This window comes from Eublepharis macularius, chromosome 5, assembly GCF_028583425.1.
Source record: "Eublepharis macularius isolate TG4126 chromosome 5, MPM_Emac_v1.0, whole genome shotgun sequence".
Classification (NCBI taxonomy): Eukaryota; Metazoa; Chordata; class Lepidosauria; order Squamata; family Eublepharidae; genus Eublepharis; species Eublepharis macularius.
Genome location: NC_072794.1, coordinates 63989392 through 64014131, shown reverse-complemented (window position 1 = coordinate 64014131; position 24740 = coordinate 63989392). Strand labels below are relative to the sequence as shown.

Below are 24740 nucleotides of genomic sequence, written 5' to 3'. Positions count from 1 at the left end.
AGAAAAACTATACCTTCCTCAGGAAAGCATGCAAACATTATGATTAGTTGGAAATACAGACAGATCTTTAAGATGTCTATGCAGGGTGAAATAGTAGATACTTACATGTCTGGCAATATTGATTAAGGAAACCATTCAGAAAGGAATGTCAGCAATCAAGCGAAATCTGTGATTCTCATATAGAATTTTTTCTAAATAATTGAATTGCATCAATATTTAGGAAACAAACCATACAACTTTGTGGAGGAAACAAACCATAAAACTTTGTGGAGACCTAGAGGCCTATTTTAGATGCCTAAGACTGAAAGAATTCTTCAACTACTCTGCTGAACAAAACGATGAACAAAGCACCGAACAGACACCATCACAGCAGCAATCACCCTCCCAACCCAGCAATACACAACCATCGTTACAAAACTCCAGAAAAAAGAATTCCACATGGACACCCCCTGAGGGCTGGAACTCCTCATTGGACTTTTACATTGAATGCTTCCGTCGACGTACCCAGGCTGAGATAATTGACAAACAACAACACCTAAAGCAGAACCTCAGCCATGCAGAAAGAGAGGCCATAAACAGCCTCCAAAATAATTCTGGCATCGTAATCAAGGAAGCTGACAAAGGCAGAGCAGTTGTCATCATGGACAAACAAAACTACCTACAAGAAGCAGAAAGACAACTCTCCAACACAACATTCTATAAAATACTACCTTCTGACCCTATGGAGCAATACAAAAGAGAACTCAATAAAATATTAAAGACTCTCCCCGTGGACATACAAGAATGCATCCATACGGATACACCCCAGGAACCACGACCAGGAAGATTCTACCTACTACCCAAAATCCATAAACCAGGTAACCCGGGACACCTCATTGTTTCAGGAATAGGCACTATCACAGTAGGAGTCTCAGGATACATGGACTCTATCCTCAGGCCCTATGCCACCAGCACACCCAGCTATTTACGGGACACCACTGACTTCCTCAGGAAAATACAGTCCATCGACAACCTACCAGATGACATCATCCTAGCAACCATGGATGTGGAGGCTTTATACACCAATATCCCACATGCAGATGGACTGCAAGCCATAAGGAATATTATCCTGGACAAAACCACAGCACACGTCGCCACTGAACTTTGTCACTTCATACTCACTCACAATTACTTTGAATTTGGTGACAGCTTATATCTACAGGTTAATGGCACAGCCATGGGCACACGCATGGCACCACAATATGCTAACATATTCATGGCAGACTTGGAGCAACGCTTCCTCAGCTCCCATCCACTGGAACCACTACTATACTTAAGATGCTTGGATGACATTTTCATCATTTGGACCCATAGGAAGGAAGCCCTTGAGAGATTTCATCAGGACTTCAACAACTTTCACCCTACTATCAACCTGAGCCTGGACCACTCTACACAACAGGTACACTTCCTGAACACCACTGTACAACTACATAATGGACGGATAAATACCACCTTATACTGGAAATCCACAGTCTGATACTCATATCTACATGCCTCCAGCTACCACCCTAAACATACCACTCGGTCAATTGTCTACAGCCAAGCCTTACATTACAACCGAATCTGCTCCAGTGCTCTTGATCGGTACTCCCACTTAAGAGATTTACAACAAGCATTTTTGGGGCTACAGTACCCACCAAATGAAGTGAGGAAACAAATCAACAGGGCCAGACTAGTACCCAGAAACAGCCTGCTCCAGGACAAACCTAAAGGAACTAACAACAGAACATCACTGGTTGTCACCTATAGTTCCCAGCTCAAACCCATCCAACGTATCATCAGTGAGCTACAACCCATCCTGGAAAATGATGCCTCTCTCTCAGAAGCCCTGGGTGGAAGACCTCTCCTTGCCTACAGACAGCCCCCCAACCTTAAACAATTTCTCACTTACAATCATGAATCGGCTAGCAGAGTCACCAGCACAGGTACCAGGCCCTGCAACAGACCCAGATGCCAGCTCTGCCCTTATATCTACCCAAGGAATACAATTACAGGACCCAATGGCATCAACTACACTACCTCTGGCTCTTACAGCTTCTTATCTTCCAATGTGATATATGCCCTCATGTGCCAACAATGTCCATCTGCTCTGTACATTGGACAAACCAGCCAACCTCTATGCAAAAGAATAAAAGGACACAAATCTGACATTAGAAATGGCAACGTCCAGAAACCAGTGGGAGAACACTTCAATCTACCAGGACATTCCATCAAAGACTTAAAGGTCACTGTAGTTCAACAGAAACCTTTCAAAAACAAAATCCAACGGGAAGCTGCTGAATTGGAATTCATATGTAAATTTGACTCTGTCAAGCTGGAACTGAATAGGGACTATGAATGGTTATCTCATTATCAAAAATAACTGATTTTCTTTACAGAAGCAAACTGATCTCCATATCAGAAGGAGCTGTTTGCATCTCCATATCAGAAGGAGCTGTTTGCATCTACTCTGCCCTCCCCTCTCCTCCTCTATATCTGACCAGTTTCTTTTTGCCCTCCATGCATCTCACGAAGAGAACTGTGATTCTCGAAAGCTTATGCTACAATAAAATTGGTTAGTCTTAAAGGTGCCACTGGACTCTTTTTGATTTTACATTTGTGATGTTACACTAATGATATATTTTAATTTGTTTTTGCGTTAACATCATGTAGTAAATTCAAATATGACTTGGAAGCCTTAAACTGTTGAAGTAATGAGGGTCCATAATTCTGAATTCTTATCACAATCCCGGTGAGAAACAGTGTAGTTCTGCTTATTAGCTTCTGTGATAGATGTGTTGTAATACATCAGACAGCATTGAGCTGCATTGTCCATACTGACAGAATGCTTTTGTCAGTTCCTTTTCTGAGGAAGGCTAGTCAATTGTACACCTGAACTATGGCTGAACACAAAGCTGTTGTGAACACACCTCAAATCCTTTCAATGGAGTGGATGCTGCTGCCTAAGCTTAACACAAGCTAGAAATGCTATCAAACTTCAAAAGCTTGTGAGTTCAGTTTGAATACTGACATTTCAGTTTTGTTCCTCACTCTTGCAAACTGGCCCTGTAAATCCTTATTTTTGTGCCCCTTCCTACTTCCTCCAGCTAAATTTTTCTTGTAAAACATTTTAATATTAGTTGTTTTCAACATTACACATTATATGTATATTATACTTAAAATGGCATTCATTGTACATATACATTTCAAATAAATGACAAGAAAATAGATTCAAGAACCAAATAAATTATCAGTATTTGCAGTGAAAACAGATGGACCAAAACTGACCACAGTGACAACAGACAAACTAAAAGAATTTCTAAATTTTGTCCATAACACAAACATAGTTTCCCATGGAGTTTTGTCCATGAAGCAACATTTACTGTGGCAATCATGCCACAAAGCAAATAGTTGAACCAGGCCACAGACAGTCATATCTTCTTTTACTACTCCTACACAATTAACTGGTGGGAATAGAACTTAACTGTAGTCACCTTATTGTGTTTGTTGCCATGAAGTGTTCCCTGTCCATGTCTCAACAAAGCCCCCTCACAGAAACCTTATGCTTCTCATTAGGGTGGGCACTTGGAGATGTTTGAGTTTTGTCAAGGAGATTTAAAAAAATGCCACTAAAATGCAGTCACCTAAATATGAACATTGCTACACACATTGCATTCTTAATACTGATCTAAAATTATATGTACCTTAAAGAGGTTTTCCTGATATTGTGCAGATATCTCCAAAGTGGCAGCTCTGTACAAGTTCCTTCATCTTCCAAATTCTACTTCTAAAGAGTTCATGCCACATTGCTAGTATGGATTTAGAAGGCAAGGGCGGGGAGAATCCCAATGAGCTGCTGTGGGGGCACGCATGTGAATTTCTTGAGTAGGCCAAAAAGCGAGGTTGTAAATCATGCTCAGAAGGAGATTGATGATGTTTGTGGAATATTCTCTCTTGGTGCCAAAGACGTGTTTGTTCCTGAGGCTCAAGAATTATTTTTTTGTGTGTGGAAGGTTTTTATCATTAAGGTTGATGATGTGTCTGCAACCCAGAGAATAAAAGAGCAATGCTTGCAACACCAAGTGATTTGTTGTCTTCTGCATGACCAAACCCCCCCCCCCCCCCAAAAAAATCCTCCTCCTTCACCTCTGACTGTTATGATTTATTCCTTAAAAAGATGTTCAGGTTGTTTGTAACAAAGCCGTATATCTGTGTATCCTCTGACTTGTGTTTTGCATATTTATTTCTATCATGTATGTGATCTATAAAATTAAATCCATATACCTTCTGATTTCTTCTGGATATGGTAGCAACATTCTAAACAAATTGCTGCCCATGTAATAAACACATCAGTTTAAGATGCTGATTTATTTTAGAAGCTTTTAATTAAAAAATTCTTTCCTCTTCTTGCCTAGAAAAGAAGCAGGACAAAGAAATCCTATTAATTGTGATACCTGAAAAAAATGCTGGATGACAAAGCTATCAATTTGGAAATTGTGGAGGAAGTTGAGATATGCATTGCTAAAACCATATGGAGAATAAATACACCAGTACATGTATATTTTAGCAAATAACATATTTTCAACTGGATGTGCGAATATATATATATATTCTGTATAAATTACCTTGACAAGGATTAATGAAGCAAATTAGCCAACACTAAAATATAAACAGATTGATGCAAAGATTTTTGTTCTGTTTTATCTGGTAGTTTCCTGCTTCCACCTTCCCTGATTGGTGGCAATTCTAGGGAAGGTAAGTTATCATTTGGACAAGGCAGCTGTAACCCCAATCCCAATCCTAGCCATTTAATCGTGTCCGATCCTTGGCTACTCTGTAGATCGTATCCCTCCAGGCCTTTCTGTCTCTGACTGCTTCTTTCAATTCCTTCATGTTCAGTCCAGTGTCTTTCATGATGGTATCCAGCCAGCGGGTTTTTGGTCTTCCTCTCTTCCTCATTCCACTCACCATTCCTAGCATCATTGATGTTTCTAGTGAGTTGGCCCGCATTATGTCCCCGAAATAGCTGAGCTTCTGCTTTGTAATCTTCCCCTCCAGAGACATGTCAGGTTTTATGCGTTCCAAGACAGCTTGGTTTGTTACTTTTGCTGTCCAAGGGATCCTCAGGAGTCGTCTCCAACACCACAGTTCGAATGAGTCAATTTTTCTCCTGTCCATTTTTGTTAAGGTCCATGTCTCACATCCGTAGGTTGTTATAGGAAACACAATGGCTGTGACCAGTCGGCACTTGGTGCTTATTGTGACATCTTTGCATTTCCAGATTGAATCCATGCTGACCATTGCTGAGCGTCCAAGTGTGATTCGCCGCTTTACTTCAGGTGTCCAGTCACCCCTGTTATTGATTTGTGAACCTAGGAAGACAAAGTTGTCAACCACGTCGATCTCATCATTATTTATCTTGATATGGACTCGTTTGTTAGTGTTGGTCATGATCTTTGTTTTTTTGATGTTCAGCTGAAGCCCCATTACTTCACTTGTTGTCTTTAGTTTCATGATCAGAGTCTTCAGATCTTTAGCCTTCTCTGCTAGCAGTGTAATGCCATCTGCATATCGCAGGTTGCTGATTGTTCTGCCACCAACCTTTACCCCAATGTTCATCTCATCCAGGTTGAGCTTCCTCGTGATTACTTCTGCGTATAAGTTGAAGAGGAATGGGGAGAGAACACAGCCTTGTCTGGTGCCTTTTCTGATCTTAAACCAATCTGTGTCTCCATATCTAGTTTGTACTGTCGCTTCTTGGTCAGTGTACAGTGATCTGATCAGTCTGATTATATGGGCTGGTACTCCAATCTGCTTCAATGCAAGCCAGAGCTTGCTATGGTCGACACAATTGAAGGCTTTGGCATAGTCAATAAAGCAAATATAGAGGTCTTTGTGATATTCTTTTGATTTCTCCATAATCCACCTGAGGTTGGCGATATGATCCCTGGTTCCTCTGCCTCTGCGAAAGCCGGCTTGGACATCAGGGAGTTCATGGTCGAAAAAGTTCCCCAAACGCTTCTGGATGATTTTCAGTAAGATCTTGCTGGCATGTGGTATAAGGGCAATTGTGCGATAATTGGCGCAATCCCTGGCATCACCCTTCTTAGGAAGGGGAATGAATACTGATCATTTCCAGTCCTTTGGCCAGGTACAGGTCAGATCGCTCGACATAGAGCTGTTAGTGCCGCTCTAGGGACAGGCTTGAGGAGCTCAGCTGGAATAGTATCAATGCCTGGCGCCTTGTTGTATGGGAGTTGCTGAATTGCCCATTCTATTTCACTCTCCAACAAGTCTGGTTCCAATTCGCTATTATCTAAATAGTCATCTGGTTGATCATTAATAGGGCTGGAATACAGTTCTTCTGTGTACTCTCGCCATCGCTCTTTGATATCATGTTGGTCACTTAGCTCAATTCCATCTCGCCCCTTGATGGTTGCTTGACGAGTAGAAAAAGGCTTTTTTATTTGTTTCACTGTGGCAAATAGTTGTTTGGTGCATCCATTCTTGTATGCTTCTTCGAGACTGGCACAGTGAGCATTCAAATGTTTGCTTTTATCCTTCCGGGCTTCTCTTTGAAATTCTGCATTTAGTCGCCTTGCCTCATCCATCTTACCCATAGCCTTGGAAGCTCTTCTCCTGTCTGCAATCTGGATGGTATCCTCTGTGAGCCATGGTTGGGTTTTGATTTGTTTCTTGAATGGCACATACTCCTGTGCAGTTTCAATGATGATATCCTTGATTTTCTTCCACAGTTCATCTGGCTGGTCATTTTCAATGTTGAGAATGTCAAAATTGTTCTTTACCTCTACATTGTACTGTTTTGGAATGTTGCTCACATCGAATTTTTTCTGTATGATTGGTTTCTTGATCTTGCTGAGTCTTACTCTGATTTGGCGGCAAGAAGCTGATGGTCTGTTCCACAATCTGCACCTGGGAGAGTCTTTGCTGCTTGGATCGAGCCTCTCCACTTTTGTTGACAGAGGATGTAGTCAATTTGGTTTGATGCTGACCACATGGAGATGTCCAGGTATATAGGTGGCGATTTGGTTGAATGAAGAAAGTGTTGGCAATCCGGAATTTGTTCTCTTGGCAAAACAGTACAAGATGGTCACCTGCTTCATTCCGCTTTCCTAGTCCATGACTGCCAACAACTCCTGTGACTTCCCCATTGCCAACTTTGGCATTGAAATCACCAATGATGTAAATGATGTCATTTTGGGGGGTCTGGTTGAGTGTGCTCTGGACATTCGCATAGAATTCCTCAATATCCACCACATCTGCATCTGCTGTTGGAGCGTAGACTTGTATAATGGTTAAATTTAGAGGTTTCCCTCTAATGCGGATTTTCATTACCCTGTCACTGATGTACCTGACATTTTCGACACACTTTGCTAGCTTCTTATTGGTGATGAAGGCCACACCACGTCTTCTTTCGTTGTTGTTACCCGAGTAGTACATAACGTGCTCACCCGAGTTGAAATCCCCAGAACCAACCCAATGCAGCTCGCTGACTCCCATGAGGTCGACGCCAGTTCTGTCCATTTCCTTTTTCACAATGTCTAATTTTCCAATGTTCAATCCTCTCACATTCCATGTTCCAATAGTGAATGATTCTGTGCAGCGCAGGCGATCATTTCTACCAGTCACCCTATCAGCAATCAGGCCCCCATGCGGGTTTGTCCTTTTTGCGTCACACATATTGGTCTGGTTACTTCGGATCGTCCCTTGCTCATCCCCAGCTCATTTGATGCTGTCCAGCCTGGGGGTCCCACCTTCCAGCACCATGTTTGTAGCTTGTTGAGATTGATCCATAGAGTTTCGCAGTGACGTTTTTACAGGGTAGTTCACCATTGCTTTCCCCAACCCAACACTCTTAGCCGTATGACAGCCACGGATGGTAAGTCATACGTTGCCACCCCCTTGGCACTTTGAGCCGGTGTGGGATAAGGGGGGCAGCTGTAACTATTAATGATAAAAGTATCTAAATGACTGAGGCGCACTTTCTAATCTGGACCAAACTCACTCTAAGGAAGTGAAGAGCAAGCAGAAGTTCCTTTCATTGTAAAAGGAGCTGTGGGCTTGGGTTTTATACCCAGTGTATTTGGAATGATGCACAAATACTCTGAATTCACTTTGACTAAATAATAGTCTTAGGCATACTTGAAAGGGAACATGAAACCCACATATATATAGAAAAATAAGAAGAGTTTTATTGAGAAAAATAATCAACTTGCTCAAGAAGTCAGAATAAGATCAAGCATGCCATCATTAAGATGAAAATAGTTTCAGGTGGGTAGCCACATTGGTCTGCACCAGAAGAGCAAGATTTGGGTCCTGTAGCACCTTAAAGACCAACTAGATTTCCAGGGTATGAGCTTTCAACTCCACCTATCTGACAAAAGGAGTTTTGACTCTCGAAAGCTCATATCTAGGAAACCTAGTTGGTCTTTAATGTGTTACTAAAGCCAAATAAGATGAAAGTATTTCAAACGACTGGAGTCAGCTTGCTTAGGAGTTCCAAGGACTTCAAGGTTTTAAAGGTGTGTGCTATGTTTCACTCATGCAGAGCCTTGAGGGATTTGTGAAGGAAAGAAGAATTGGGAAAGTTGAGGTTTATATATCTTGACTGGGGGCTCATCAAAGAGATTACCACAAGAATCCAAATGAGGTCTCAGAACTACCCAAACCAAGACGGTTTGCAGTTTACCTGGGTATGCTTGCCAGGAGCAGAGGCAGTCTCCAGAGAACAAATCCAGGTAAGCGCTTTCTAGATGTTACATTTTGGCACTCCACCCATGTGTAATGGGAGTGCACATTACATGGAATCCTCATAGATGTGGTTGCCATTTTGTATGAATGGGACAATAGATACATTTTCCATACATGCACAATTTCAGTATGCATGAGTGGAATCTGAATTTTTTTGAGGGAATACATTTGTGTATACCAATGTTGTGCATGCGTGGAAGATACATGTATTGCACCATTCAAAAAAAATGCCAATTGCACTTATTGGGAAAATGCACATTGCACATACTTCTGTTATGTGTAGGTGGAGCTCCAAAAAAGAATATCTGAAAAGGGCTATAGAGATCCAAAGAAAAAAAGCATGTGGAATCTGTCACAAAAGGCAGGACTGAGTACAGCAAGGAACTGAAACTCAGGGCACGTGGCAAGACCAGGGAGGAAGAGTAGAGCACAAATTCAGATTTGAGAGAAGATTTTAGTGTTAATTAAAGGACTTGAAATTGAATCAAATGCAAAAAAGTTGATTTACTTAGGCTGCTGCCTGGCTCTGGGGCCAAGCTCAGTGGGCACCTTGGCTGAGGGCTCACATTAGTACCTGATCTGTTCAGGTCTGTGGAAGTGGTGGGCTAGGGCTCTAGTCCCTCCCTCCCTCTGGTGCCAGGGATGCTGCCAGGCCCTGGGGCCAAGCTCAGTGGGCACCTCGGCTGAGGGCTCACATTGATTATTATCAGTGCCTGATCTGTTCAGGTCTGTGGGAGTGGTGGACTAGGGCTCTAGTCCCTCCCTCCTTCTGGAGCCAGGGCTGCTTCCAGGCCCTGGGGGCCTCAGATTGGAGAGGGTATAACTCCAAGATTACTATTGCAATCTTGACCAAACTTGGGTGCTGGCTGGAGGAGAGCCTGCTAAACCCTCCCCGTGAATATGGGCTCTCTAAGTCCAACGGGAGCTGTTCTGATGCCCATGAACCATGAACCTCGAACCGGTTCGTAAGCAGGAAAAGTCCGTCGTGGTTCATGACTTCGGGTTCAGCGGCAGCACCAAACCACGAACTGCGGGTTCATTAATTTTTTTTGGTTCATGCCCATGTCTACTCACAGGTAAATTTTCTGGTGGATGGGAGGAATGTTGAAAGCTGTTGCCATGTCATGCATACCTTTCTAATTAAGGAAACAAAGGAAAATACTTGGGCCAGAGAAGAGGCATGTTGTGGACTGATGTTGTTAAAATATCTTGCCATGATGTTTTAAATGTAACACATTTTAATTAAAATTGTTAATAAAATGTGGGAGGTGGAGGACTGGATTCCATACTCTGAGCTGGGAAGTTCATACTCTGTACAATTTCTTGGCTCTACCTTAGGGCTTTTCTTCCTTCCCCATAACTCTACTGACAATTTGACACATTTATCAGCAACCAGGCCAGCAATTGCCATGCCTGATGGTGGTGTAGATTATGATAGGATCAGCACAAAGTAAGCACAGCTGTCATGTGACAGAGTGCATTTTATAGCCAAATATGTCTTGGGTGGACATAATTTAAATAAGAGAGAATGGATATGGAGGGCTGGCTAGAATTTTGAGTTTGCACAAGGGGAATCAAATTACTGGGAGAAGCTCATTGGCTGGCCGTGGGCTTATTTCATCATAACCTGGAAGATTCCATGGAAGAATATGACATAAAACCAATGATTTGGAACCCTTTCAAGGATTCAAAAAATCTACCAGTGTTTTAAATGTTTGAAGGTGCTTCTTGCAATTTGTAAATCAAACAGTGATTCAAACACAGAGCTTTTATTCCCTTAATAACATTCATAATATACAACAATAATTTGAGAAAGAATATATGAGAGAAGAACAAAAAAGAAATAAGAAAGCAAAACCACACATGATGTAAGTAAGACACAATGGAATTGACTTTGTGAATGAACAACAAATGAAGAGTTTATGAAAGAATTATTTCATACCATGGTACAAAAAAGGAGGATTTATAAAACACTTTCCATGACTATCAGCTCCAGAAACATTGTTTTTAGACTCAGACCTGATATTTTTCTTTGTAATTTGATATGATCAGTATAGAAAATGCTGAATTTTCGCCAGGAGAGAAATATTCTCATCTCCTGTACTGCAGGTTTCTTTTCACATAAGTAAAAAGTTATTATTTATTATGCAATAATAAATTTCAAGAATTTGTTTGCATATAATAATGTTCCAGAATCCTGTATTATTAGACATAGCCTTGATGTTTAACTTCTGTCCTGAAAACATGTTACAATAATAACTTCTCTGGGAAGAAACTTTCTCCTTTCCAATTCACATCCTCCATCTGCTTGCACAGACTGTGAAATTGTAATAATTGATAATTTGCAACAGAGATGTGAGAAACATTCCTAAAACTACTGGGAAATGGACATATTGGAGTTTTGCGATCTGAATGCCATACATGCCATACATGTTCTCATACAGCTCATAATTTTTGACTAGGATACACATCTTCAAGTCTGTTCCATCTCTAAAGGCAAAAGACCTTGTGAGACAATTCACACAATCAGATTGTTTGATTGAGTATAGGAGTTATATGACTAGCTATGCAGAATTCGGCACCCGATGCAGCACTCTGTACTAGATTCCCAGATGGCCATTAATGTTTTGGTTCCAATGTGAGCTGTGAGAGAAAACACACAACAAGAAGATTTATGCCGTACCCATTTCCTGAGAAATCTTTGCGAAACAGGGAAAGAAAGCTAGCCTCTTGTCAAAATGGCATGGTGAGTGGCAAGGCTGTGGAGTGACCTTTTTGTTTTCATCTGAAAGATACAAAGCAAAGGACATATGAGATACAATTGCTAATTTGTAATATTGGCTTTGTAACACCTTCAGTGATTGCATGACACTGTTATGGAACCAATGTTTAGACTGTTACTGTAATAGAGCTATGAGAATGTGGATCCTTTCCTGTCTATGAATTATATGTTGCACCGTGCACTTTATATAAATATTTAAGACTATATAAGGACCACAATTGTGAGTTTGCTCTCCTGTTTATTTTTTAGTCTTCCCACTTTAAATATAAGTTATATCATAATCAGCCAAAAACTTCAGAGGGAGTCAAAAGAAAAGAAGAAATGTCATTACCTCGCCCCCAAGGTATGTTAATTGGCATTTTAAATTTCAAACATGTTATGTAAGGCAGATGTTGCACAGTGTCTCAGACTCCCTGGCTCCACTTTGCACTGGACTTGTGTCCAGCCCAGCTGTTACCTTGAGATCCTGGAAGAGAACATGTATGTGGGCTCACTCATGGAGCCCCAGCTCTGTGCCTCTTGGGACCTGAGCCTTTGTATACACAGATTACAGGTTGGGGCAGTATTTTCCCATAAAACAATGAGGCCATTGTTTTTAAAGGGCTGACTTAGATTAACTGCAAAGGGATAGACTGAAAGTAAAGTAAGACAGAAAGAGAAAAAATTAAAAGGCAGTTGGCAATTAAAATATTTGGCAAGTCAAAATACTTCAAATATCTACTTTGGAAGTCCTCATTCAACAATTGCTAACATTTTTTATATTTAAGATGCCCAACTATATTTCACTCAGGATTAGTCCATGAGAGAGTTAAGTGGATGTGTGCGTGTCTCTGAAGAACAAGAGACAAGGAAAGTTAAATGAAAGAGGGAAAGAGAATGAAAGATGATGCAAGAAGAAGATGTGGGGATTAGAAAAGGAGAGGGAGAGAATTATGCTGGAGAACTGAACAAAAGGGGCAGAGGCAGGAGCCAGAGAACCTGGGGATCTGTAGGCTCTATGGCAGAAAACAGGAGCAGTTTAAGAGCAGTGTGGCGAGTGTTGGGACTTTGGGCCATAGTGAGAGATGGAGGGAGAGATTAAGAAAGAGGGAGAAGTTAAATCACAGCTACCAACCTTGAAGAGACATGCTGTCTACTTAATGTGGAGGTAGATGGGGAAAAAACTTACCGGGAGTGTAAGGCTGAATCCCAGACCTTGTATACTTAATTTCCTCTATTTGAGGGTGAGGGTGTGCCCTTTGATAATGGAGTCAAATTAAAAATTATTTACTAGTTTCAGAATTCAAGAAACTTACTTCTTTTGCCAATGTTTGTTTGAGACATGACACTTTGCTGATATTCTAATTAACTAAAAACAGTGATTGAATATGTGCATACAGATGTGTTAGGTTAGTTTTTGTCCTTATAAATAACTCAGGTAGGAGACTAGGTTGCTCTCTTGGATGTGTGAAGACATTTAGCTTAAGAAAATTCCTTTATGTCTTCTGTAACATTTCTCCTTTGTTGTCACAAAGACCAACCATTTGCCCTCACCAGATGGAATGAAGAGGCAGGTGCAAGTGTTGGGAACTAGAAAGCCATTATATTTGGCAACAACATAACATTAACATAATACAACAATGGCCTAACTAGTGGTACAAGTCAGGCCCTGGGGTCACCCCTAGACCTCCGCCCTGACCTGTCTGGGCAAGCCCCTCAGCCCCAGGCACAAGCCATCCAATGCGTATGGCTGGGGCCTGGCTGGGTAGGCAAATGAAACCCTCACCAAGACTATAGCACCCCACCCATCAAACAATGAGGGCTGTACTTGTACAAGGGGTCCCATACAGGAACCTGCCCTCTCAGCTGGCAGCCATCAAACAATACTGGCGATCCTGACAGAACCCAATTTCCCTTTAAATGGGGATGTGCCAAAGGTGCTTACCGGCCTGCTCATTTCTCCTAAACCCTATCTTGCCAGGGAGCAACCTATTTAAACCTCCATCACAAGCCAATTACTGTAACTAGAGATGGGCACGATCCAAAAAAATTTAACAATCCAGCGGATTGTGGATCGGCGCCGCCGCCGATCCCAAAATAACAATCCGTGTCAATCATCTCCTGTTCCCCAGCTGTGGATCGTGGATCATGATTGTGGAAGCCAAAGCAGGGCACGCTGGTATTATGTGGGAAGGTGGGTGGTGCCGGTGGCTGCCAGGCCTGGCAGGCACAGGGAGGCGGCGACGAGCCACCTCCCCTCAGGGGGTGGGGGTCTGGCCACTTGCCGGCAGCACCCCCCATGTGCCCACCCACCAGGCCAAACTGGAGCGTGCTGGTATTCCCAGAGATACATGAATGGTGGGTGCTGGTGGCAGCCGCTGGGCCTGGCCGGCACGGGGAGGTGGCGACGAGCCGCCTCCCCACAGGTCCCATTCAGTAACACAGGAGGTTGTGTTTGGCCGTCAGAGCTGCCTATCAGGGTTTGCAGGGATGAGATTGGAGTGCCCATGGCTACAGAACACCCCCTTCCCCCTCCCTCCCCTAGGTGTCTTCTCTGCTTTGCTGCTCCGTGGTTGGAAGGAAGCCCTGCTGATCAAGGAAAGCTGGGCTTCCATTTGGGTTTCCAGGGCGACAGAAGGAGGGCAAACAGAGCTCAGGCTTTCCCCTGGCTCCATTGCCAGGGGAATAGATTGCTGACGCCTGAGTGTCTGGATCCCCGATCTGAGCCCGAACGCAATGATCCAGGCCTCTCCTGATCACTGGATCATTGGCCATGGATGATCATGATCCACCAGGTCATGATCGCGCGATCGCCATTATCGTGGGTTTTTTCCGATTGTAATGCGGATCGTGACCATCTCTAAGAAGTGTAAGGTAGGCAAAAAACCTCCACACTCCGTAGAGCAATTGGAGGGAAGAGAAAAAAATCCTACCTGGCCCTGGTAACCAGCGACCAGCTAAACCTACACCACTGCAGGGCAATTGGGTGGGCTGAGCACAAAATGACTGCTCGAGAGTGATGGGCGGAGCTGCCTTTTCTTGTGCCTGGCCCCAGATCCCCAGATGGCTGGGAAGGAGCGTTCTGCCACTCACCCTCCACCAGGGAGGCAAAAGGCACTCCCTGGCCCCAAACAGTTGTGCTGCTGACCAGGAGGGTGGGCATTCTTGTGGCTGGAATCTGAAATGATCTTAGCAAGTCAGGATTCTTCTTACAAAAGGTACCGAGAAACCTCATTTTGCATTTTAACAAATTTTGGCAATTATTTCCTCTGATTAAGCAGCTTCTTCCCCTTGGCCTTGGTGTTTCTTCTCAGGGTATGAACACAAGTTCCATGTGGTTTGTAGCTGCCCCTGCTTCTATTTTCTGGAGCAGCCTGAGGCCCTAGATGACTAGTGTAACACCATAGTGTAACACCATAGTCTCCTCATTGACCCCTCCTCCATCTAATTCTTTCTCCAGTTCCCTTTTAGGTGCTCCTCTGAGTTTGCCATGTTCTTGATTGGGCTGTCCTGAAATCCATGGCTTCAGATGGATATACCTTCTTCCTCCAAAGTTCTCATGCCTCTGGTAAGTATCACTCTTCCTGTGAAATGCCCTGTTGTCTATTTGCATCACCTTCCAGGGGCTTCTTTCTACTGTCCATAGAATCATAGAGCTGGAAAGAGTCTTACAGACCATCTAGTCCAACCTCCTGCCTGATGCAGAAAAAAGCTTAAAGCATCCCCAACAAGTATTCATCCAGGTGTTTCTTGAAGACTGCCAATGCAGGGGGGAAGCCACCACATCCCAAGGCAGCCAATTCCCTGCTGAATTATTCTTAACATAAAGGTTTTCCTAACATCCAGCTGGTACCTTCCCTCTTGTAGTTTAAACCCATTGTTTCGACTCGTATCCAATGTTGCCAACAGGAACAGCTCCCTTCCCTTCTCTAAAGGAAATCCTTTTAAATACTTAAAGAGAGCACTCATGTCTCCCCTCAACCTCCTCTTCCTCATAGGGCTTGGTCTCCAGACCTCTGATCATCCTGGCTGCTGCCCTCTGCATGTGTTCCAATTTGTCCACGTTCTTTTTTGAAGTTAGGCCTCCAGAACTGCAAGAATAATCCAGGTAGGACATTGACCAATGCAAAATATTGTGGATGTTATGCCTTTGTTGATACACCACAAGATTGTGTTCACGCCCTTTGTTTGCTGCTGCATCACACTGACTGCTTATATTTAGCTTTCCATTCACCAGCATCCCAAGATTTTGTTCACACACACTGCTACCCAGAAGAGTATCCTTCATCCAGTATTCATACTTGGCATTTTTGTTACTCGTGTGGAGAACCTGGCACTTATCCATGTTAAATTGAATTTTATTCAAATCTGCCTACTTTTCCAGTGTGGTCAGATTTTGTTGAATTCTTTCCCTATCTTCAAAGGCATTTGCTACTCCTCCCAGTTTGGGAATAATTTAATGAGTAATCCCTTCACACCGTCTTCCAGATCTTTTATAAAAATATTGAAGAGCATTGGGCACAGAATGAAGCTCTGTGGCACTCCACTGGGCACCTCCCTTCAATCAGACATGTTTCCATTGACAACTACTCTTTGGGTGTGGTTATACAGCCAGTTCCCTATCCATATAATCATCCTAGAGTCCAGTCCATAACCCACCAGTTTACCCATAAGAACCCATGAGAAACCTTGTCAAAAGCTTTACTGAAATCCAGATAAACTACATCAACAGCATTCCTGCAATCCAGTAAGCCTGTCACTCGATCATAGAAGGAAATGAGGTTCATCTAGCAGGACCTTTTGGGGAAAAACCTGTGCTGACTTCCCCGTATCACCATGCTATCTATCAGATTGATACCTTTAATTTCTGTTCCAGTATTTTTAGACAATCTCCTCCCACTTCTAGTTTGCACCTCCTTTTGAGGGAAGAAGGCAGGCCAAGAAGGTAGGGACTGTCTACCTGACAGCATCATGAGTCATGACACCACTTCTGGCTTGACCATGTTTACATTCAGGTGAGTCAGTTGGAGTGCCCCATTGCCATTCAGGAGGACTCACGGGTCACCTCGCAGCCTTCCACACTACAATGTTACACTGTTCCATGAAGCTGTATTTGTGTTGGTGGGCTTGATTGAGATGAGAATGTTAGAAGGCAAGAAATGCTGGCTACAGAGATCAGTTGCTGCTTCTCAGTTGATAGAACTTCTGGGCTTCCTTTATCCTGGCATTGCTTTGAAAAATAATAAATATGGAACTAATAAATGGACAAATATGTATTAATCAGGCAGTGAAATAAAGTGGGTGAAAAACATAGTTCAGCTTGTCCTGTCATATCAGGACAAAGCAAATTCAATGGAGCAATTGCATAGTTGAGAATATCTTAAGTACCTGTGATCCAGTTTTGCACAAAACTGAATTTTCTGTAAATGAAATACAGATATAGAAATAACAACAAGCACAGGACTTATTCGAAGGTATTTAGAATACATTGCTATAAAAACAAATGAATACTGTTATTTTTATTTACTTAAAACAAATATAAGACCAATGGCTGGAACAAAATGGTCAAATCATAATTTTTAAGAATGTTTCCTTTGAATGTTCTGTTTTATTGAATATATTTATTTGTTATAAATCAGAGAAGAGGGTTTTTTTAAGTTTGACATTTCTATCACAGGAAATCAAAAAGTCAGCAGTCATGTTTAAAAATATAAATTTCTTTCTTGAAGTGGTCATATTGGCGTAATGGCTGCAATTTCATATGAGGGTCTTCAGAGGTCACCAGTTTTATTCAGCGGATTTTATCCATAAATTGGTCAAAGGTAAGAATTCTATTTATATGTATATGTACAAAATGAGTATAGCATGAACCACTATAAAAAACTGAGAAAAACAGACAACATCTTATTTCTTCTTTCAGGATCCAATTTATAAAGCTATAAAATTATAATTTGCTTCATCAAAGGGAAAAAAATGTTGTTTCCTGAAACAGCATGTCAGCATCATTGACATGGCACACAAGCAGGCTGACAATTTTGTGAGAAACATAACATTCCTTAAAAATTTAATTTTTTTTCAAAACTGTGTTGCCAATCCAGGGTACTTCTATGTGCCCAAGATGAGGGGAAGATTTGTGTTGATATATCTGTCAGGGCTTGCCACCGCTGCCACTGGGCGTGGCACTGGGCGGTCTGCTCCTGACATCATAGGGGGGCCAGGGATTCTGCAGGACCCTGCTCTGTGGAAGGAGGGGCGGTATACCTCACCCAGACTCCCTCTCAGTCCACTCGCTGGCCTGCTCAACCTGGCCTGCTTACCCTCTGCGTCCTCTTTCACTTCTTCCTCCCAGAGCTCTCTTCCAAACCTCCACGCTTGCATTGCACCACTCTCACTCCACATCATCACTCCCTACTCACACCCACCACCACAGGGCTCTTCCCAGCCAGCTTTTATAGGGCTTCCTTCTACTGTCCCACCCCTCTTCCAGCCTGGTCTTGGGCTGCACCAAGCAGTTGCAGCTGGGGTAGCTGATCTGGCCCCACTGACCAGCACCAGCTGTGCCTTGTTCCCTGGCTGCCCAGCCTCCCTGCCTTGGCTGATTGCTGCAGGCCTGTCCAGCTGCAGTCCCCTGGCTAGCAGCCCGGCCTGCCTGGCTGAGCTGATGACTGAAGGTGGGTCCAGCTGCGGCTCCTTGGCTGGTTGCCCAGGGCTTCCTGCAGAGTGCCTCCAATAGCCCCACCTGGAGTGGCTTGGCTTTTGGCAACTCCTGGGCCAGGCTACTATTTTCTAGCTGGGGCGTGGCTTTGGGTTGTTGGGGCTGCTGCTGCTTCTCCTCCTCAGGTAAGGTTTTTGGGTGGGTGACTGCTGGGCCCCCAATCCCTCTGCCCTTGCCCCCTTCTGCCTTGCTTAGTCCCCTTTCCTTCCCCAGGGGAGTGGGACTCGCTGGCCTCCTTCTGTCTCCCCCTGCCTCCTGAGGCCCTGGGCCTTTGCCCCTTGCCCCTGGCACAGGCAGGTTCTGGCTCCATTTGCCCATGGGAGGGGTTGACCTGCTGTCCCCCGGCTGCCCCCTCTGCTTGCCAGTCAGACCGGTTGACCTACTGTCTGCTGGCTGACCAGTTGACCTGCTGGCTGCTGGCTGCCCCCTCTGTTTGCCCGTCGGCCCAGCTGACCTGCTGTTCCCTCTTGTCAAGTCTGGGGGCTGGGGCTCAGACCCCGGACAATATCCATTCCACTACAGCCTTACGTGCCTCATTTTTCACTGTTCCAGACAGTCATCCAATCCACTTTTCATGAAGGGTCTTCCATAAGAAGGGGAGATGTCAAAGATCCAGTCAATAAGTGGATCTCCATTCACTGTTCATTGTATCCAACCTAATATTTCTAACAAAGAATTCCCGCAATACTCTAACTACATGCAACAGTAATTAAAGTGTGCACATACAGTAATTTTATAGGGAAATTTCATCACAAGAGATATCCACAATCCTTATAAGGTTATTAACTGTTAAGGCATCAAGACTTGATATAAAATAGAATTATGAAGGAAGTCATAGCTACATCCAAACTCACTTTTGAATGAGGAAAAGACCCTTAGGTCATGTAGCTGGGTAGATATATGATTTCCTCCTTTAGCTGCAACTTCATACCACATCTAGGACAGTCCATGACCTTCAAGACTGCCTTTCTTCTAAGGGCCAAGCTACAAGTGACGAATGACACTTGAACAGCAAGTGGATTGAATGGAGCGCAAGTGAACAGGGAGAAATAAACTTGCCGTTCAAGTGCCATTCGTCACTTGTAGCTTGGCCCTAAAATTCTAAAAAGATAATGATGAGAAGGATCCATTCTGTGAACAAAGCTTTGTTAACAGTTCCTTGGACCCTGAATATAATTACTTCTCAGTACAGGAAATTCCATGTTGTACTTCCATATCATCATATGTGCTGTATTATTAAGATGTAATCACAGGATGTCAAATTTTCCAGGTGAAAATCCAATACCTCAATACACCACAATGTTCTAGATGCAGAAAGATATTACAGTGTACAGATGTTTCTCCTGACTAAGTGGGATGTGAAAGGACAGTTGTGGTCTCTGGACAATTATTAAAATGTATAGAGAATAAGTAAAAGCTTTACCTTTTATAATAGGGACAAGTATTTGAATAGAGATAATAATAAGAAATAAAGGGGTTATAGTGCTGTTGGGAGTCAAAAAGGGAAAAGGGGGAGGGGGAAGGGATGGGGGCATATATACTGATTTAAAGGGTAAATGTAGTTGTATTATGTATTATGGGAATGTATGTTAACCCATTCAATAAAATTGATTAAAAAAAATGTTTCTCCTGACTGAGTTCCATAAGAAAAAGGTGATGTGTAGAGTAAACTCCTTGGATTTGGATCTGAACTGACAAAAGTCTCTTAGTTCTAGGACATATGCTCAGTCTTATTCTCCATACAGGCAAATTAGAAAAGAGTCCAGTAGCACCTTTAAGACTAACCAACTTTACTGTAGCGTAAGCTTTCAAGAATCACAGTTCTCTTTGTCAGATGCATGGGAAGAGATGTTCTCTTCGCCATGCATCTGATGAACAGAACTGTGATTCTTGGAAGCAGGGCCAGCGCACCCATAGAGGCCAGGTAGATGGTGGCCTCAGGCGCGAGGGCCCTGGAGAGGCGCCGGAGGGGGTGTCGGGGGCGTAGGCATGCGCCATGGAGCTGGCGTGGCTGGCCCGCAGCTGCTGCAGCCAGTCAGCCCTGTGCCGCTGCCGCTGCCGCCGCCACACGCCCCCAGCCAGGTGCAGCAGCCACGAGCCGCTGCCGGGGCAGCGTGCAGAGCGCAGAGCAGCCTCCGCCCGCCACCCCAGCCATCCTCCGGCGAATGCCCCAGCTTGTGCTGGGCGATGACGACATCACGCAGTCCGTGGTGCGCGTGCAGTGCATGTGGGGGGGGGGATTTGCTGCAGGCACCAGAGACCCTGGTGTCAGCAGTGCTTGGAAGCTTATGCTACAGTAAAGTTGGTTAGTCTTAAAGGTGCTACTGGACTGTTTTCTATTTTGCTACTACAGACTAACACAGCTAACTCTTCTGGATCTATATATGCAAATGTTCCATATAAGAGAATGGAGAAGCCTCTGATCATGTGGAGCTCTATACATGAGTCTGAGCTGCTGGATGATAGACAATATATTTTCCTCATAACTTGGAGTTTGGAGAAGTTGCTCAGGTGGTCGAAAAATAACTTTAAAAATGCATGACTTTTTGTGAGTATACATAAATATATTTGCCTATGAAGTTCTAAATATCACATTAATTCATGAAAAATCATTAAAGTTATTAGAGACTCCTTTTTATTTAATAAGATAAAAGCTAATTTTTCCTAAATGAAACCAACAAGGTCTTTAAATACAATTATATTTAAGACATAATAGAAGTGCCAAGCTGTTTTATGAGGCAATAATTTGGTTCCCGAGTGGATAAACTATAAGGCTGATGGCTGCTTAGAGTGTTTCAATAACAGTACCAGATTACTGGCTTGTAAAACAGCTCGGTGCTCCTCTTATTATGCTATTAGCTTTTTGGAGTTTGCTTTCATAGAAATGAAAGAAGCACCAACAAGTCTAAACATAAAAATGAAATCAAACATGGAAGGCAGGAAGAAGAGAGAGTCAAGGTGCTCTGTAAAGGAATCCTACAGATGGCTTCATTGCCAGATACTAACTATTCATAGCCATTTATACATGTTTGGAGAGAAAGTTCTATTTGATAAGAAAAAATAACTGCTTATTTATTTATTTGATGGGCCACCTAGAAATGTGGCAGTCTCAGCAAGGACAGCTGGAGACAGATGCAATTAATATGCTGTTCTTCTTTGATTTTACCATGCAAGCACAGAAGCTGGGATCAAATGACAGAATTCTGCATCCTGAGAAATCTCTGAATCATATTTTTTAAAATCTAAACTTAAACAATAACTTTGAAAGGGCATTGGTAATGCCTGGTGATATCCAAAAGCTGGACAGAGCTATGTTGTGAATGACTCTGGTCAGGCCTGATTCAGATATAGACATGCACTTAAGAAGCTCTAAGCATCTAGTTAATTTTCCTATAGCCTATAGCAGATTATTTAGCTCTTGGCAAAAGTTACATCACAAATAATGTTTCAAGTTCGTTACCAGGTATAGTACATAAGTAATACAATGATAAAATCTCTGCTTCCATTCCTGCAGGGAGAGTGGACGACAAATTGAATAGATAAATAAATAGAAAAATAAATAAATAAACCTTTATGAATGTAGCATAATTATTCAGCATTCTTAAGATCAGCTTAATTAACAGAAAATCATATCATCCAGTATAACTACATAGATATTATAGGAGAGCAATTACATTTGTCCAAGAAAGTATCTTACCCAAAGATAAGCAGGTCACAGGCAAGAAGTCCCTTCTAGAAAGGACTTCCCGATTAATTCAGCTTCTCATAATAAATACAGGGTTTCAAAACCATCTCCTAACAATAACTATCTGTCTTGGCTAATTATCTTATAACTTCAAACACCAGACAAGGTTATCTATATTTGAAACATCTTTTAAAAGTATATAACAACTATTAATTCATTCTTGCTACATTTTATCTTAACAAAGTCCATGGAAAATTAATGATTTCTTATACATATGAATATCTTTTGGCCCTCAACAAATACACCCATCCTTGAATAGTATCTCCAACTTCTTTGAATTAGACTCTCTTTCTGTCATGTCTTGCTATGGGTGCAAGGCTAGCCCTGTATCTTCGTGCAAAGACGTCTTCTATGATTTTCTTAGTCAAATTCAGCAACTGTTCTCATATAGTTCTAGCTGTATCTGTACGATTTTTCCCCCCAGTGGGTAATGGCTTCAGTATTCATCTTTGCCCTCCTTATCGAAAGCAGGCTCATATATGCACATATGCACAAATTTGCTTCATTTATGTCATGAGTTTAAGTTGCAGAATTCAGTTCTTTCCCTTAAAAAAAAACAGGTTCAATCCTAGCATCAGTGCCCTTGATAGATGGTCCTTATGGTTAGAAAACCAATTTCCTTTGGCCCTGCTTCAAGTACTTAAAAAGACAAAATTGAAGCATTTAATGCTCCAAATGTACTGCACCTTAAACACCGGAATGATGTTATAGAAGTAGTTCTCCTATGTCTATATCTTAGACATCACAATCTAGGAAACACAAGCCACACTTTACCTGCCACAGAATTAACAAACCACACATGATGGCGCCCAGGGCTCAATTAAAAATACATTAATATGGGTAGCCATGTTCATCTGTCTGTAGTAGTGGAAAAGAACAAGTGTCTAGTAGCACCTATAAGACTAACAAAATTAGTGGTATGGTATGAGCTTTCTGAAGAAGTGAGCTGTGGCTCACGAAAGCTCTTACCCAGGGCCGGTGCGCCCATTGAGGCCAGGTAGGTGGTGGCCTCAGGGAGTGAGGGCACTGGAGAGGTGCCGGAGGGGGTGTCGGGGCGGAGGCGTGCACCACGGAGCTGGCGTGGCTGGCCTGCAGCTGCTGCAGCCAGCCAGCCAGCCCCGTGCCGCTGCCGCCACCACCGCCACATGCCCCCAGCCAGACGCAGCAGCCATGAGCCGCTGCTGGGGCGGCATGCAGAGCACGGAGCAGCCTCCGCTTACCCCCCAGCCATCCGCTGGCGAATGCCCCCGGCTTGTGTCATGCAATGATGTCATCGTGCAATGACATCAGTGTGCAGTCCGTGGCGCGAGCATTGTGCACGCGGGGGGGGGGGGGGTTTGCCGCAGGCATCAGAAACCCTGGTGCCAGCAGTGCTCTTACCCTACCACTAATTTTGTTAGTCTTATAGGTGTTATTGGACTCCTGCTCTTTTCCATTATTTAAAAGAGTTGGCCTAATTGATAAATGTCAACAGCATGACCTACGTCTTGAAATGGTTACTGGGGTGTTTGATTCTTATCTCACACTTGCTTTGCTTCATAGTAGCGTTAATAGGTGCTATAATTATCATTCTTTTTGACAACATCATACATGGTACATTGTCTCAGAGGCAAGGCACACAAGGGAATCATGTTATTAGTGATGGAGGTGTTTAACCTCATTAGCTGATGCAATAGAACCAAGGACCCCAAGGTACAGCCAAGTCTCATCTCAGTGTAAAACTATTTACTGTAAAAGGAACAGAATCTGTAGGCTGCCTGAAACCTGATATTAGTTAGAGCAACAGCTTCTAATGAACTATGAAGTGAATTTCTGAAAATTTACATAAACTTTCTTGGTCCTCCTGTCTTTAGATTTCTCTTTGATCAAAAAGGAATTGATTAGAAACTGACTGAATTTCTCAAATGAGAAAAAGAAAGGGATTGATGGATTTCAGGGAAAAACTGGGTAAAGAGGAATTAATAGAATTTTTCTTAATAACCATGATTTCAAAGAGTATTTTTATCTCTGCTCATTCTAGCACATTGTCAAGAACACTTATAATGCTTAACATTTTTTGGGATGTTATCTATTTGACAGATGAACACAAATTTATACCCAGTTGTTTCGGTGAACTCTGAATACTTATTTACATTGAAATATTTTGAGAATAAATTTCCATAAATAATACATTTCCAAAATTGGGATTTCGATATGGCTTCATTCATGTTTTTAAAGCTATTCTGAAGAACATATTTGTGCATTTGATTGTGTTCAATACATAGATATACTGGATGTCCACATGGAACCTTTACAAATTTGAATAAGTACTGCTTCCAAATGTGGTTACGTTATGCAATACTTTTTTTCTTTGCATATAGTAAAGCAACTGTGAAAGTTTATTACAGCAAAAACAAAACTTTGTTCTAGGGATTTGAAAAGCCTCATGTTGTGTGAGAGATGGAATGTGACATTGAACAAACCTGGAGTTACAGTATTGACTTGATATCCTCGAGGCAACAAGGGGAGCTCGTTGCAGTGGAATTTGGATAACTGTATGTACAAATAAACTTTTAAACAAACCTTTGGATATGTTCTATTCAGTAAAGCAAATCATCATTACATATGATTTCATTCAATATTTATTGTGATTCAAAGTTGCAAAGTATCATTATTCAAAGTTGTAAAGGTTGTAAAGGTTTAATACACCCTCTACATCTTTTTTTAAAAACGGTGTGTGGAAAACTTCA

The 24740-nt window shown here is 42.5% G+C and overlaps 1 long non-coding RNA gene across 2 annotated transcripts in view; it reads left to right on the top strand.

Moving 5' to 3' along the window:
* LOC129331455 (uncharacterized) overlaps window positions 1-24528 on the top strand; it is a 65557-nt gene extending 41029 nt beyond the window's left edge. Inside the window, exons 2-6 of one of the 2 annotated variants that reach the window (XR_008597133.1) lie at window positions 11822-11915; window positions 15012-15119; window positions 15550-15659; window positions 17281-17373; window positions 24421-24528. This is a non-coding gene — a long non-coding RNA (uncharacterized LOC129331455). The remainder of the gene's footprint in view (window positions 1-11821; window positions 11916-15011; window positions 15120-15549; window positions 15660-17280; window positions 17374-24420) is intronic. The other variant, XR_008597132.1, reaches the window with a different exon arrangement.
* Window positions 24529-24740: the final 212 nt, after the last annotated feature.